The following is a 12,704-nucleotide window of genomic DNA, read 5'->3' as shown; positions in this document are numbered from 1 at the left end:
GAGCCTGATGATTGGCCACCGTTTTAGTCTCGTGTCTAACGGACTAGCTGATGGTCATGGGAGTCTGCTACATTTCAATAAAGGTAAATGTAGCTGACACATCGGATTGCTCAGATCTGAGGCTACGATTGAATTATGCAAGTTGATAAATTTTCTAACGACATTCTTGCACTTTAATGAACATCATTGATACCCTGAGCAAATTTTAGATTGTCGTAGTTATTTTTGCTGATTTTGTTAGTTGAACAAACATTTAAATTTTCTTAATTTGATTCAGAATGCAAGGAGCTACATTTGATAACAGGAAGTAAAGCATCGACGTGTCGTGATCATCGTAAATGACTGTAAACCTCATAAACTGATTTTATTTTTTATCAGTCGTCAACAAAACGCTAGTACATCATGATAACATTTTAAAGGCAGAAATGTGAGTTTAAAACAGTTTTATTATCTCAAAGTTCGTATATTCAAACACTCTTGGAGTTATAAATCAATGATCTTAAAATGTAAGGTGTTCGGTGTCGTCAGTATATTAGTATTCATGGTTTACATTAAAAATTTCTGTTGTACAGTATACAGTATACATGTGATAGCTTATTCAATCGCAGCTGGATTTCTGCAGGTTCAAAAATATGTGATGTAAGTGTTAATACTGTGACTGACATTAAGCGATTGATAGCAGTTTACGGCTCTAAATCAGATAATAATGGAAGGTAATGATGCTACAGGAAAACATAATGTTCAGTAAATTTATTTTGGAATATCAAAAAGAAAATTCAGCATGAAGTGTCTAACGACTTGATGTCTAGAGAAAACTGTGTATAATGTTACTGTTAGAATATTGAATTAAAACGATAAACATTGAGTTCCCTACTGAACATCAGTTCCAATGCATGTGGAAGGGTAAAGCAAAGAAGTAAATCCACCCGGCGCTCCATCTTTGTGGAAATCGTCTTTCCCAGTCATCTTATCAGACATCAGGCCAGAAGCCAGAAGCTGGTGAAGACGAAGCGACAATTCCGTTCCCCAGTGAGCATGGTCTGTGGGTGTGGCCGCAACTAGTGGACATCTTGGGAGCGGTGCGCCGGGTGCTTGCGGACCAGCCACCAGAATCTTGTATAGTGTACAGTAGTCTGAAGGCGACAAAGGGTGCACCCGACTAGTTAGTGTTTTACTCACCCTATCAGACAACAAACTTTCAAACTGGCTAAAAATACTGAATAAAATAAACACAAGAGAAAGAAACCCCATTTCTAAGACTGATTTGTCGTAATCGCTGACAATATCAGATTTCATAAAAGCATTTAATGAAAAGCCATACATGCGAAGTATATTAACCCCATGCGATGCGTAAAATGTCGTGACATATGCAAGGAGACATCGACACGAAAGTCAAAAGATACTAAAAATATCTACACAAGTATCTTTAAAAAGTGTAAGATATCAGGCATTATTCTTTCGTCCCATGAATCGATCTGTGGAAATGAAGGACTGCCAATCAACAGCGGAGGAGAAAGAACACTTAAAGCTTGCACATAGAAAAAAAACTATGCAAATGTTGCGGAAATAATGCCAATACTCCGTGTTCCTGAATAAATACTGCACTGTCGGCATTTGGCACACATCAAGACAAGCGCATAGAAAATTTTTAGTGAATCCTAATAACAATGGCAAAAAGGTCGAATTAAATGGATAAAGTCAGGGATGCCCAACCTACGGCCCGCGGGCCATATCCGGCCCGCGACGCGGTGCCATCCGGCCCGCGAAACTTCTGCCCACAGTGCAGGAAATCGGCATGTTAGTAATAAAAAAGAAAAAAAATGAAAAAAGGGAAGAAGAAGTATTTATCCCCACGTAGGGGCGTTTCTCAATCTTTTTTTCGATGGACGAACATTTCGATTCAGTGCTCCGACTTGGTGTCTCTACGTTGCAGCCGGACATTCAGAAGTTGGTTTCGGGAAAACAACTTCAAATATTCCACTAATTACTACATAATTAATGGTAAGTGCAACTTGTTTCTAATAAAAAATGGTATCTGCTCTATGTTTTTTTCTTTTTTGTATTTTTGCGGTGAAGTGGCCCGCGACACGGCTGTCCGAAATGGATATGGCCCGCAGGCCGAAAAAGGTTGGGCATCACTGGTCTATGCGATTGACAGAAAGCGGACGAGAGATAAAAACAAGAATATAAAAAGATATAATAAAACGAAAATCAGCAAAGAAAAACAGAAAGAAAAGAAATAACCAACAAAGAGTAAACATAATTTTTAACCATCGTAGCTGTCTACAGAAAATGAACATTTTTGTACTTTGACTATTTAATGAGCATCTTTTAAGTAAGCTTTAAAATATGAATATATTTATCCTCTTCTTGATGTTCCTTCACACTTACATAATCAATATAATATTTTTGTATTTCACAAGATAACTTATAGTTTCTTTTTTGTTCTTTAAAATGTGACTTTAAAAGGAGCACAACTTTTTTTATATTTTTTTATTTTACTTACATTGTTTTTTGTAAGGTAACTATGTGAAAACCACAAGCAATTCCTCTTTGAACAAAAACTTACTGGCAGATGTATTGAAAGACTTGTAACGAGCTTTAAAAGAAGCCCAAGTGAAGCCAAAGTCTTCGTCAAGTGTCAGCACAACCACAAGACGCCGGGTGGTAGATGTTACCAGGTTATAACTAAGTAGTTCATCAGCACTGCACGCTCTGCAGTGGAAACATTTACTTGCTTTTGTCAAGTACAAACGCTAAATGCACTCATGCACACACACGCGCAAAAAGTTATTTACTTCTTATTAAAATCTATCACAGCTGTTTTAATTATCTCCTTTATTACTAGATGATGTACTCAAACCATTATAGAAACCCCTCAGACATAATCACTTGTTTACTTCGCACAAATTTTTAATATAAATATAAGTATTTAATTTTTCACAAACTCGTACCGCATAAGTAAGTTGCTGTCTATTTGTGATCCATCGTAAATCTCCAGATAACTGGTGGCCGAGTCGTTACATTCGGGTATTGCACTTAGTATGTTTAGTTCTCTAATGAGTAGCTGAATGATTCCGTTCTCTTCAACTTCAATACTCCAGACGCAGATATAGTTCCTGTGGTATCCGTTGATGGAATTAGATGAATATGCGCTAAGATCGATGTCTCCAGCGCTGGCATTTGTCACTGAACCACACGTGGCTGTAGAAAGCAAGAAATAAAAGATGGATAGATATCCCAGAAGACAAGCATAAATGCTCACTATGGCCTTTTATTTCAATTTTTAACTTTCCTGAGATAAAAGCGGCGCTAAAAGTAGCTATAAAATGATGCAAAGAACATTAGTTTCCATATTTAAATTGGGATTCTTTTTCCTCCTCCATACCACTGCAAACGAAAATGTGTCTGTCTTGCATTGTCTAGAACTGCAGCTTGTATATTTTGTAAGAATTTAAAAAAAAATCTTTGTAGCTACCTAATAATTTTATTATTAATTTACTATTAGTTCACACAAAAGTATGAGTAGTTGCATAGATATAACAGGACCATTTAACATAATTTTACTATAGTGTCTAACAAACAATGCATTCCTTTCTATTAAAAAAATTACAAATTTCCTGAATAATTTCTAGTTTATTTATATAAAATGCGAAACCAAAATTGTATACATATCTGGTAAATAGCAGTTGATTTCTGTAGTATCCTGTCTGTAATACTTACAGTTCTGTGTAGCCAGGAACGTCATTGAGAGATCGAAGTAAGACGAGTAGTTGGCGATGTATTCGATGAGTATGCTGTTGGATGCCTCATCGACGGCAATCATGTTGTATGTGGATTTACTTCAATCAGACAACACGTTGAACTGAATAATTATTCTAAAAATTAATTTCTGAATGAAGTTTTAGAAGATTAGTTTAAAATAAATATTCATTTTGAGTAAATTTGAAAAAATGTTCAGGGATTTTATATATATATATCTAGTCCCTCAAAATTTGCACAGTGATAACGAAATTAATTTACGTATTCTCATGCATCTGGCCAGCCAAATGTTTCATGTAAATAATTCAACTTGTCTATGTTTTAATGCTAAAATGCTTCAGAATCATTAGAGACTTTTAAAGTTTGTGTCACTATCAGAGAGTGCCTTTAAATGAAAACTACTTATATTATTCAGTTATTGTTAGTGTTGTCATTTCGCAACTACTTTCCCTTTCTTTACCAATTACTGAGGATACAAGAGATTACTCTCTAATTACAGCAAAGCTTTAATCTTATTATTTAATTAAACATGTGTATGTAGTTTTAGAATAAAACCTATTAATGAACTGTTCTTGCAGAAAACAGAAGCGCTGATAGCAACTCACACTGTGATCAAAGAACTTTCGTCTTTGATTGGTCCTCTGTACATTTTAACATTTTGATTTATCGGCTCGTAGTCATTGCAGCAAAAGGAACCTATCATCATGATGGCCAGTCCCTGGTCTGCAGTTATCTCCCATTCACACCTTCCTTGTATTGGGTAATTATGTCCAAAGCTCAAGGAATATGAAATATTTTCTTGGAGCCGTATGTTTGGATTTCCACATTCTAAAAACAACAGAGCAGATAATAATAATTATTAGAAAAATAGTGTACACTTACATAGCGTTATATTCCAGCCACACGTTTAAATTTATGTCGCTTTAAGTGCCGGAAGGCTTTTCTACTAGGTCACATTACCAGTCCGCATGGAAATCCACCGCTTTCAAAAAATCATTAAAAAATAACTATAAGAAATAGAAAAAAATTTAAATGATAATAAGAGATTGAACTTAGTAAAACAAAAATATTCCTACGTGAATCCTGCATGAATAGTCAATTTTGGTAATCCAAAGCAAATAAGGTAGGTGTAATTGAATTTTCAAAAATTTTCACACAGGGATGCACAGAATATATCATAGCATGCTACACAAAGTACACTCCAGGAATCACACTTTGATAACTGTATATAAACTTGAAATGATTAAACATTGTTCTTGTCCAAAAAAAAAAATCAGATTGATGCATTTAATAATATTATTATCGGTACGCTAAGAAGCTACAGAGCGGCGCAAAAAAAAAAATCACTACGCAGCACCGAGTGCCTAATTTTCACCCGTGTTAAAAAATTTATATCTGTTAAACTACAAAAAAGACAAAACATATGTGATACGCCGTTTAAAAGAGCATTTTAAACACATTTGCCGTGGTGTAATTTCAAGAATTATAGGCTCTGATTTCTTGTAGTAAGCTCACATGAAAGATAGTAAATGTTTAGATTTCACAAACCCGATCGGAATGTCACACGTCAGAAATTAAAGAAAAAATTTTTTACATGATATATACAAGCATAAGTACCAAACAAGATCATATTTTATTAGAATATACATTAGAATTTAATATTGCTCACTGTTTTCTTCTCATTTTCTGTTGTTTGAGTACAAATCCACGTCAAATCGAGCGATCCCCAAAAATTTCAATATGGCGCTCACGTGTAAACAAACTATACATTGGCAGAAAACACGAGGAAACACATGATTGGTTGAATTATTCAGCCTTTAAATGGAAGCAATCGTTGGAGGAACAAGTCCTGAAGGTTCCTGTGTTTTCTCCCTTGTTTAATCGCTTATTTACGCGTTGTACGTGTCTTAAAAAAATACAACAATGCATCTCCCACCGGTGGGTGACCCGCAAGCCTGATAAGCCGCGGTGAACTGCCACCGGTGTCCTCCACGGCGCGAATGTCTTTTAAAAAGAATAATAATAAAAATAATAATAGTAATATTAATTTTAAAAACTGTAAATGCTACTATTCAAACCATTGTTGCAATCATAGAACAGATCACATAGGTGAGAACCACTTATGTTTAGCTGCTCATAGGTCTACTGAATGTTTCTTTGAAAACCCTAATGAGTTAAGAAGGGAGGCAGCACATTCCATCATCATCCTTCATGTTTTCAGATCCAGCTGTTTCCCTCTGTTGTTTCGGTCCAGTGCTTTACGAATCGTCAACTCACTGCTATAATTTCTGCAGAAAATGATATTAGGGAAAACAGATTTCTATTTCTTTAGTTCATCTCCAGAGCCCGAAAAGGTTAATGCTGTGAGGTAGCAGCTTTTCAAGGATTGGCTAGTAGTTAGATTTCTACAAAAGAAAAGAAAAGAAAAGAAAAGAAAAGAAAAGAAAAGAAAAGAAAAGAAAAGAAAAGAAAAGAACAGAACAGAACAGAACAGAAAAGAACTTCAATTGCTACTCAGAAGAATTTTGTGCATAACTCAATACATCATAAGAATCTATTTTGTAACTAAGAAAAAATAGTTTACAGTGCACCAACTGTGTGCACAGAGAAACCGCTATGGCATTAGAAGTTAGCACAATGACAAAGAAGTGTGTATCAAGTACTGGGTGAGACAGAACAGGTAAACGTATGATAAATACCACATCTCTTTATACTTCTAGCAAGGCGAATTTACATCAGTCTAGTCAGGGTTCGAACACATTCTTCTTCTTGCTCATATTCTCCCCTGTAGAGCATAGCGCCTCCCCTGTGGGTTCCAGCTCAGAGCTTGTCCTGTTAAATTGTCGGCTGGCTTTCGCAAGGTGTGACCAATCCAGCCCCGCTTCCACTTCTTGATGTCTTGGCTGACAGGGTTTTGGTTGTGTAACGGATAAGTACTTAGTAGAGGGGGTTAGGAGGGAAGATCGACAACCGTGTTGATCTGATCTAGCGTAGTGGGCTGGAAGTTGTTTGCCCTTGAGCAAATACGTTAACTGGGACGTCAAAATAAGGTGACGTAAAAAGATAGAGGAAAATAACGTCAGAGAAAAAACGGAAAGCAGAGAGCAGACGGCGGAAGAAAGTGAGAGCTGGTGGATTTTTATCGGACTTTCTCGCAACTGCTGCGACAGCGAAAAGTATTTACGGAAGTATACCGTGGTAACTACAGGTGGATGTATTCACAGGTCCGTGAGTCACTGTAGTCCGTGTTCGCACCGTGGGGGAGCTCTGTGCTTGGCATCCCGCAGTACAAGTGAAGTACTGGCGTGAGAGAGAAAAACAACGGTCCAGAACGGAGAACTTGGTGCAAGACTGGTGCACGACCTCCATCTCGCCTGGAAGGGACAGTTCTTAGCAGCCGGAGAGTAAGCGCCGTGGAGGAAAGGTTTCCTCCCGGCCTTCCGCTAATCTAACATCATCCTGCAAACACCCAGGAGGTGGCCGCATGCGCAAGACCGAGACGTTCCACTTGTAAACTGTTGGTACAGTAAAAACTATTTATTTCAATAATAAATAGACTCGTGGAAAGAAATCAGTGGGACTAAATTAGAATAGAGACTTGGAGGGTCTTCAAAGACTTTAATATAAAAAGGTTAATGTTCATCAAGAACGAACATTTGGTTTTATTCTTCATCAGTGACAATATTTATGAAGTTTATGGTTAACGTTAATAGTACGTTGGACGAATGATAATATATTGGTAATATACTTGTGGGCGAATGAAGGAGTGAATCTATGAGTGTTGATACTTGCCTTTGTTTCATTTGACATTGTATTTGAATTGAATAATTATTCGCCTCTAAGAGAGTACGCCCACCCTCAAGCGATCAGGATATTTTGGTTTGTGGAAAGAATGCGCGTGTCTGCGGACGGTCCGTGACAGGTTGGCTCTCTCCCACAAGTCTGTATTGGAGACCTTCTCAGGCCATCGGATGTTAAGGATGTGGCGCAGACATCTGTTGACGAATGTCTGTATCTTGTTAGTGATGGCATTTGTCACTCGCCATGTCTCAGATCCATACAGAAGGATTACCTTTACATTTGTGTTAAGATGTGGATCTTATGTGTACAGATAAAGCTTGGAGTTCAGATAGGTCGTAGCGTGTGCAATGCAGCCTGGCTTTGTTTATTCGGCTTCTTACATCTTTTATCTGTACTCCATCTTTGAGTGACTTGCTGCCAAGTAGGTGAAACGGTCAGACTCTGTAATACATTCTCCATGTAGTTGTAGTGGGCTTCTGCTTGTTGTTGACCAGCATTACCTCCGTCTTCTTGATGTTGATGGTCATGCCATCATCGCTGCTTCTGAGAGCCGGGTGAGCTTTGTCTGTGCGTGTTGTTGCTTGTGGGACAACAGGCTGATGCCATCCGCAAAGTCAAATCCTCAAGCTGCGTGGCGAAGTCCACTGAACGCCCGTGTTGCTGTCAGAGTTGTTCTTTGATATCCAGTCTATGAGATCAGGAAGATTGTCGGTGAGAGCATACAACCTTGCCTCACTCCATCCTCACTGCAAAGGGTCAGTCAGCTTCCGTTGTGGATCACTTGGCATGGATGATGCAATGAACTTTGGTGGAAATCCGTATTCTGCATCAGTTTCCAGATGGTTTTCCAGTTCTACGGAGTCGAAGCCTTTTCAAAAACCACAAAAAGCTATGTATAGGGGCGGCTGCCGTTCGATGGACTGTTCGATAATATTTCGTAGAGTAGCGATTTGGTCTGTGCATGATTTTTCCTGCCGAAAGCTTGCCTGTCTTGCCTCAGTCTCTGTAGAGCATCTTCAGTCTCTCCAGGATGATCTGGTCAGCACCTTGCTAGGAATGACAACAGCGCTAATCCCACGCCAGTTGCTGCACTGTGTCAGGTCGTAGTTTGGGGTAACTTCACTAGGTAGCCAAGCTTCCAGTCTGCTGGAACTTGCTTCTGTTCCCATCTGGGGCTGTTGGGTCTGTTGAGTGTTTCTGCAGGATGCTGTCTGGCCTGTCGCCTTGCCAAATTCAAGGACTTGATGACTTTGATGATTCCAGCTTCGTTGGTGGGTTGGTGTTTGCTGGCGAACAGATTAGAAGAACAATATCATACCAATTGTTGTCTACATTAATAAAGTTAAATACTTTGCTGATATAACTCAATAGCCGAGAAATTCTCTTAAAAATTGACTTTTCCTGTAATGTATAATAAATCCAGTCTTCTTCAGCTGTACACTATTCACAGCGTTCACATAGCTGTCTGTTAAGTAAAACTCACAAGTGTACTGTACTATGCACGCGTCAACTCAGCTGTCTGTTCAGTTATCCTAGAAATGAGCTCGTGTAGCTCTCCCCACAAAACACACAACCAAAAACCACAAAACCAACCACCACAACAACACCACACACCACCCAACCCCACATCAATACCAACACACACACGCTACTGCTCTCCAAGCACACCACACTCCGCCAACACCAATCAAACCACTCACAACATACAGAACAACGAATCCCACCCAAACACCAAATTCCAAATGACATACAAACCCTCACTCACAATATCAACACACCGATCCCAATATCCAGACACCCATCAACACAACCACAAAAGACTCCCTAACAGCAAAACATACAATATCAATCCACAATATAACAGCGACAAATACTACTCATGATAAACAAAAATTGACAAACAACCACAGGCAGCCTATAGCAAAAATCGACAACACAAAAAAAAAAACAATTCAAAAAAAAAAAAAAAAACAACAAGGACCACGACGTGTACTTACGACGCACTGAAGATACAAAACCGAACAGCACATTACAATGGGTAGTCCAATAATAGGCAGACACGAGTGCGACAAGTAACTGCGGATGATAGTGAGTTGATTAATGTACGAGGAAAGAAAAGAAGAAAAAAAAAAAGGATGTGTCGAATGAGGAGGCACATAACGCGAAGGTGTCGCTTATGGGGCCTTCTAAAAGAAATATCTTGGAAGATTCCACGAGCGCGTAGACGATTCTTGGGAATGATCTCTCCACTCTTAATTGAACTGCTTCATTTAATGGAGCCTATTCGGTTAATGCCAATCTATTCAGTGTCAAACAGACACTGATAATCTCCCAGAGAGAAATCATGAGAACAAGCTCCCTTCGAACACATGGCTTTATTACAATCGTTGGAGAAAAAAGGAGACACTATCGTTCAAGCATTCCGATTGGATATAGTTCGCCCTAGCTAGAAAACTCAACAAAACAGCACACCCGCTTCATATCTCCAAACCTCAGCAAAGGCCTCCTCTGACCGTCACTGGCCACAACTCACTAAGGCCTTCAGAGGCTTCCAACCCCCTAATGCCGAACATTGTGACCAATAGGCTAGACTGACACTAAAATCCCGTCTTACACTTAAACGCGCCTCCTTGCAACACGAACTACTGTAACTAAATCTCACTACCCAGCCTACCAAACAAATGCTATCACTCAAAGCCTCACAACACCCTCAACACGACTCTATACACTCAAAGCTCACTAAGCTCGCCACACTCAAAGCCTCACTAAGCGCTGTGTGGACATAAACACTACTAAGTCTCGTGTACGTACTAAAGCTCACTTAGTTCCGAACACTTATGCTTTGACATTAGTTGAAACATGTCATAAGCCGGCGGATCGAGTTCATAGCTGGAATAAAACAAATTTCGCGTACGGCACCTATCAGTCAGAGCATCGATGCTACATATAACCTTTGGAACTGGTGTAGAACCGTTAGACCACGTGAAAATTAAATTCAAGGAACTAACTGAAATTGCCGAAACTGGACAACTGCATTAGTAAAACTTGATCGCAGTTTGACAATTCAGGTGGAGAAAGAAATTAGTTGTCAAACGTTCACTATAACTGATTTTCACACCACTGATAAGTAACCGAGTTTCTTTTACACTCACAACAATTCATCCCGATCACACCAACAGAAAAAAAACTAAATATAGAAAACTTTGAGTCGCTTAAAACCGTAACAGAAAACGACTTAAAGATTTAAAAAAGCTTATCAAGGAGAGACACAAACATACACACCGGGTAACACACATTTATAATACACGCACGTAAACACCAAACTCACTAAAGCTTCTACGTTGAGGGTTAACTGCTCTCCCTTTGTTCATCTCTTGTCACTGTTTCGTAATTATTATTTTGATGTGTGTTCATGCTCAATTGACATGCGCAAGATATTTCTCTACATTGTTTTACTCCTTGGTATTTCTGCTTGTCACAATCTCTCTTTATAAATCTTTGAAATAAGTTGGTTTTGTTGAAAGCTTCATGATTTGGTTTGAATCTTGTAACTACAGTTTTAATTTTTTTTCTTTAAAGCCCGTTTGAGATAAAGCCTATATAAAGTTTTTAATAATAATAAATAACAACAACAACAATAATAAAATAAGTAATCTAAAAGAACGGCAATCACAACAGAACAGTAACGCGGTAGAAAATTGTCTCATCTTTTAAACTACAAATAAAACATTTTCTTTTTGGAAAGAATATAAGCATCAGATAAATCTGATTTTTCACTGACATGCAAATCTCCGTGACTACAGTAGACTGATATGAAGTTATATAAAAGTGAAAAAAAAGCAACTACTAAAAATCATTTCAAAATCACTGGCATATGATGACAAGGGCCTATCAAGTGGGGTCAGTTCGTCCAGGGAGACATCACCTCGATGTAATCACTGTCCATGATGTGCTTGCGAGGTTAAAGTAGGTATGGAGAGCTGATTCTCCAGGGTGATTCTGAACGGTTATTCGGAAGAGAAAAAGTAATAGCCAACAATATGTCCCGTAGTATTCTCATGTGGAAATCCTGGCGACTCGATAGCCCATCTATATCCCAGGGATTCTGGGATCGCACACTAAGTGCAGTTAACATAAAAACAAATCCATTTTATAGTTGTAGATCACCACGCGGGGTTTCTGCACTCACTTCACAATCCTAATAATGCTAAGACACAACAGAAAACAATCTCTTTTTGAAACTTTAACTTTTTGGGAAAAAATATGATGTATGAAAATTATTTCACACAGAATTGAAGAAAAGATGATTTATCAAATATCTTTAAAATAAAGAAAAATCAACTGAAAATAAAAATATAGCAATTAGTATTATTACATAATAGCAAAGCTTTTTTCCACTGCATTTAAGCTACAATTTAAAGTTCTCTCAATTTTTCGTATACAATTAGATGTAACTTGAATAAAAACATTGTTTTCATTTGTTGACCTTCCATTTCTTTTCTTTTCCCTTGGAATTACAACTTATAAAAATAACTTAGTCCATCCAGTCACTAATTCCGCCAACAACACGACAACAAACCTACACTTACTCCGGCCTTGTGTCACTGATTGACATCCAGTGAGTTGAAGCAGCAGCGAGGCAGCCAAGATAGCCATGGGTCTGTACCCACCCTCAACCTAGTCATTGAATGAACAGATATGAAAAAAATCAGAATGTTGCGTCGATTATCTGGTCTGTCTAAACCAGCCAATCACCTGCTTGCAGACTGGGCTGATGTTGTGCCATACCAACTCTTCCCAAACAGCTGCATTTATTTGTTGTTAATTTCAGAACTTCGCTGAAATAAGTCAAAACACCTTTTTAATCGCCTAAAATCTTGCTAGCTTCAGTTTGATGGTTCATAAAGTAAAAAGATATATATATCCCACCTTTTTGAATTCATTTGCAGGGAAAACAACTTCTATCAGCTGCTCCTTTCTTCCTAGTCTCTCTCTCTCTCTTCTAAATCTTCAGTTATAGTAGGCGTGTGTCTCAAATTCCTTTCTTGATTCATGTATACTATGCAGAGCACTGGGAGAAGACCTGTTAGTAGGAGATGAATAACATAAAATATAATCATGCTTCGAGCACTCGTTTATTT

General features: G+C 38.2%; 1 protein-coding gene across 1 annotated transcript in view; it reads right to left on the bottom strand.

Moving 5' to 3' along the window:
- LOC112557061 (cubilin-like) overlaps positions 1 to 12,704 on the bottom strand; it is an 87,338-nt gene that overhangs the window by 49,492 nt on the left and 25,142 nt on the right. The window lies entirely within an intron of this gene.

This window comes from Pomacea canaliculata, linkage group LG2, assembly GCF_003073045.1.
Source record: "Pomacea canaliculata isolate SZHN2017 linkage group LG2, ASM307304v1, whole genome shotgun sequence".
NCBI lineage: Eukaryota > Metazoa > Mollusca > Gastropoda > Architaenioglossa > Ampullariidae > Pomacea > Pomacea canaliculata.
The sequence above is the reverse complement of the archived record's forward strand: the minus strand, read 5'-3'. Positions and strand labels throughout refer to the sequence as shown.